Genomic DNA, 5,176 nt, shown 5'->3' with positions numbered 1-5,176 from the left:
AGTCTCAAAGTGGGTTCCTCGTCATCGAATTTTACTCATGCGAAGTTATTGTGACCTGTATCAAAAATGTTACGTCAATGAAGGAAAATTTACTCGTGGTTTCTTCTGGTAAAAGCATTTTTATGTTAATTCCCAATATAGTTACAATTCCAAACATGTTTTATACGTACCTAAATGTTATATGTAATGAGATTTTATGTTGGTGAAACTGATAATTTAGGATTACGTATGAAGTTATATAAATATCTTGTACGTAATCTAACAATTAGCTCTTTTCAAGCAAGTAAACATTTTCATTGACATGTAAAAAAATGGTGTAATTTAAGATAACATTTCCAATGCTTTCCGGTTTTCAATTGTGGGAAACGAAAAAATGAGACTTTTTTGTGTGAAAAATGCTTCACTCAATGTTTTAATGCTTTTCTAAATAATAGATAGATTATTAATCTATAGAAGGCGTGATTTTAACGGATTTTACAAGTGCGAAAGATAACCTATAATAAATCTAAGAGAATTTGAAACTCAAGCTCAAGAAGAAAATCAACACGATTTAATGTTATAATGTGTGCTTACGTTCTTAAATTTTAATTTATAGAGTTGTTTTTATTGTTACCTGTAGCTTTAAATTTAGTTTCATTTTTATAAATAGATTACTTATTATTTTAATAACTTTGCTCTTTCCCAAATATACTTGAGAAGTTGCAATTACGTCACAAACCTGATTTCAGATATTTCCAATAAAATTCATTTCAAAGGAAATGCACACTTGTTGCAATGACTTCCAATTTATAGTATTTGATAAACACACACACACACATACATTACAAAAAACCTGTATAAAATAAATGTTGGATAAAGATTAGTTTAACTTTACTGGCAGTTTTGTAATCACGTAACTCTTACCACCCATGATTCCAATAGAAACGTAGACGCCCAACTGTTTCCACGCTGGGAGAAAACAGAATTATTCTCAGATTCATAACTCACGTGCCATTAAGTCCTGCCGACAACAGAAACACTGCCGTACTCCATGGGAGGGAGCTAAGCCTAAGACGCGCCCTTACAAATTGCAACCTTGGTTAACCACGCTAAGAAAGCTATTCCAGATCAAGGCGTGACATTGCATTTTTTATCATAATAATTTTTTGTGCTTTATCTGTCTGAGTATTTCAAATAACCACTTTCAGCTGATGTGTTTTGTGTGTATCTTTTCACTATGCTATAGATCCAGCTTATCTCTTCTTGGTTAACTTGTGATATGGGTTACTGATGAGGAGTAGAATTCTCCGAAACTAGTAAAACCTAATAACACAAGTTAATCAAAGCGTAGATTCAACTGGATCTCCCTTGAACTTAGATTTCGAGATTAAACAATTTTCGGAATACTAAGTTCATTTATATATAATATAACATTAGTTTTTAAAACGGAGTAATTTTTGTATTTACGCACAATAATAAGATGTTTCAAACAACTGGAAAAGTAGAGATGAAAGTATTCAAAGCAAGTCAGACGGATCCAATTCAACCGCCACATATATTTTTTCATTAACACAGTAACACAACAAGTACGTTAACAAATGCTTTGTCTGCACATTCTCAGACCACTGCGGAAATTAGCAAACGTGCTATGGTTAAATAAAAGAAGGAGCAGAGCGTGATAAGAGAAGTGCAAAGTATGTGTAGAATATAACCCTCGTGAATGTAACAAAGTAATCATTGTCTAAAAGCATGGTTTGATACGTTCCCGCGAAGAGTCACTTCTTTTCTTGTTACATTTTTAAGTATGCAAATAACTTATCGAAATTAAAAAAAAATGAATGGGTGCATTGTTAATCTGTTACAACGAGAAGACTGAATCAGCGTTTTATAAAAATGTATAGTTTCACGACATTCAGCAACAAATATGTGAGTGACCTAGTTATGAAATAATAATACGTTCAACTACATTAAATATGGTTGTAAACATTTGTAACTTATGTATATCAAATACGTAAGTACCCAATGTAGCTCTTCAAAAATCTGGATTGTCTACTTTAGTCTCTAATTCCTAAAACTTTGGACGAAACATTCCCAACACTGGTCTCACTGTTCCTAGCCTGGTGGTTAGGGCGCTCGATTCGCAAATTGCCGGTCGCGGGTTCGAATCCCATTCCTGAATATGCTCATCCTTTCAGCCATGTGGGCGTTATAATGTGACGGTCAATAAGAATTTTCGTTAGCAAAGAGTAGCCCAAGAATTCGCGGTGGGTGTTGTTGAGTAGCTGCCTGAATTAGGGATGGCTAGCGCAGATAGCCCTTGAGAAGCTTTGCTGAAATTCCACAAAATAAATACTAATTACTAATAGTGCGCAAAACAAGGGACTGATTTTATCTTTATTTGAAAATATAAATAAAAAACTTAATAATTTTATTATCATATGATTCATAACAAACACTACTACAGAGGGAGCTAAACGTAATTATTTATGAATTCCGATAGTACTGTGTGTAAAAATAATTTAAAACTATTAAAATATATCAGTTGGACTATGAAAAACATACTTTAAGATTTCCTGGCTTATGAAACTAATGCGGTGAAAAGGCATTCGAGGTCAACAACCGATTGTGCTATTCAAAAGAACGAGAAGCATGGTAACCTACACACTGGGACACGAGTATGAGTATTAGCAGCATAAATGACATTTCGGATTAATACTGTAAACGACCCTTTGTCTAAAAGTAAAGAGCGGCTTCTTTGTAGCTTTATGGATGACAGAGAAGCGAATTTCAAAAGCAATAAACCCAAAATGTATATAAGAGGATTATGTAGGGCAGTGAATAACCGCACCACATTTGACAAACTGGCATACCGGCAGAGAATTTAAGCTTAATGACTAATCCTAAAAACAAGCACGGCAAAGCTTATAATAAACTTGAACAGAAAAAAAAGAAAAAGTAATAAAACAATAGTAAAAACCAGTTACAAAATGCAACGATGTTTGTTTGAAAATAAGACATTTATAGTTTGTGACTGATACCTTCATTGACTCGTAGTCTAAACTATTTTAAACATAACTAAAATTTGTATGAATTTTGTAACAACTTTTAAGTTTAAAGCTACGAAATTATAATATTTAAGACATTTCAAGGTTATATATCTAAAACCGAATATTTTAGTTAAGCAAATAATAACTATATTTTACAAGTTTAAAAGTGTACATAAGTAATTTTTTTTAATCTATAAACTCGTGCTTCGCGTACATGTACTAAAATTATTTGACTACTGAAACACTGTTTAGCAAAAACATGGATATAGACAGGATTGAATCCTCGACCTCCCCACATACGAAGTGTGTGCTGTGCCATATGAGCCAAATCCCAAAGATGTTTTCACATGTGTAGAACCCCGTGAATTCCAGTCAATAAGTTCCCATTGTAGCTCTTCGAAAATCTGGAACGTCTACTTTAGTCTCAAATTCCGAAAATTTTAACTAGCAATGGGTGGTGGTGATTAGTTTATTTCCCTCTAGTCTATAACTTCTAACATAGGAACGGCTGGCGCAGATAACACCAGAGTAACTTTACACGAAATTCTACAAAAAAAGTTAAAGAATTTTGTTATCGTCGTAACTTAGTATTATTTAAATTTATCTATAATCTAAAATGTTTGCATCTTTATCTTTGAATTTGATACATCTTTCACGTGATTCTAATCATGTGCAAAACAAGGCACCGACTTTATGTTCCTTTGCAAATATTAATAACAAATTAAGAATTATACTATCAGTGTAACTTAGAACTATTTAAATTTTCCTATGTATGTTTTAAATAGATAATCCTTTAAATAATGCTGTTGTTGTATTACGTAGACATGAATGAAACAAAAACCTACTAAGCAGAATATGAAGTTGTATTTAGATTGAAAGTAAATAAGAGTAACAACATGGGATGAATATAAATGAAATATACCTCTATACATAAAACGTTTTGTATAAACACCTTATCTTTATGGATAATTGCCATTTTTGACTAAGATCTTGAAATTTTTTCTTGATCGAACTTTTCAAGCGAAGTTATAAAATAGTGAATTTTTAAGGTTATGGTATCAAGAATTGTAAAAATCAACAGTCTTCTTTTGTCGCTATCACACATATTTTTCTTTCCATAAAGCTATCAATTCTTTTTGACTATCCCCTAAAATGTTAACAAATCGTTGGGTCAACTACCACCAATAACACAAACGGTTTAATATTTCATTCTTATTGTGGAAAAACTAGTTTTTGACCCACAAAGCGTATTTAAACGTTAGGCCTAATTGTCGATTTTCAGGCGCCTGTATTGAAATAGTTGGAAACATATAATAGTTATAAAACAGTAAAATAATTTAAAAAGTAATGGTACCAAGAAGTGCATAAATCAACTGTCGTCATCTGTTGTTTTTTTTTTAATTTCTTGTGCATATATGTGTGTATATCATCTGAAACCTGTAATTATTTTCTCTCGCGCAATGTGTTAGCTGTAGAGCATCGAAAATGAACGAAGTTGTAGCAATAACCATTAAAGTTAACTGCCGTAGATTATATAGCAGATAAGCGTATTTAAACGTTAGGCCTAATAGTCGATTTTTATACATCTGTTGGAATTTGAATTGAGATGTAATGCTACTGCGTTACTTATACGTCACGGAAAGGTAAAGAGTTAACTTAATGTGTCTCCTTGTATGTGTGTGTGTGTGTGTTTGTGTTATTGAAGTAATTGTATTTAAAGTAATGTTATAAATGTCGTTCACTTTTGCACTCGTATAAACATAAAAGTCTGGTTTATTTGGTTTTCTATTTCGTGCAAAGTTACTCGAGGGTTATCTGCGCTAGTCGTCCCTAATTTAGCAGTGATAAACTAGAGGGAAGGCAACTAGTCAACATCACCCATTGCTAACTCTTGGTCTACTCCAGTGGTCGGCAACCTATGACCCGCGGGTACTACGTGACCCGCGGCAATAATTTGGCTCACCCGCCAAAAGTTGGCTTCACCATTGCAACCCGTAAGGGGACAATCATTGTTCAGTTTAAGTTTCTCGGTTATGTGAGAAGAACAACGATATTAAAGGAAAGATGGGTAAGAGTCACGGCTACGGAGAATTTTAAGATCAATTTCATGGAAAAATATCAAACTGGCCGAGCTATTAATTTTTTTGTAT

The 5,176-nt window shown here is 32.9% G+C and overlaps 1 protein-coding gene across 1 annotated transcript in view; it reads right to left on the bottom strand.

Moving 5' to 3' along the window:
* LOC106464898 (meteorin-like protein) overlaps positions 1–5,176 on the bottom strand; it is a 31,631-nt gene that overhangs the window by 8,135 nt on the left and 18,320 nt on the right. The window lies entirely within an intron of this gene.

This window comes from Limulus polyphemus, unplaced genomic scaffold, assembly GCF_000517525.1.
Source record: "Limulus polyphemus unplaced genomic scaffold, Limulus_polyphemus-2.1.2 Scaffold1773, whole genome shotgun sequence".
Taxonomy (NCBI): domain Eukaryota; kingdom Metazoa; phylum Arthropoda; class Merostomata; order Xiphosura; family Limulidae; genus Limulus; species Limulus polyphemus.
The sequence above is the reverse complement of the archived record's forward strand: the minus strand, read 5'-3'. Positions and strand labels throughout refer to the sequence as shown.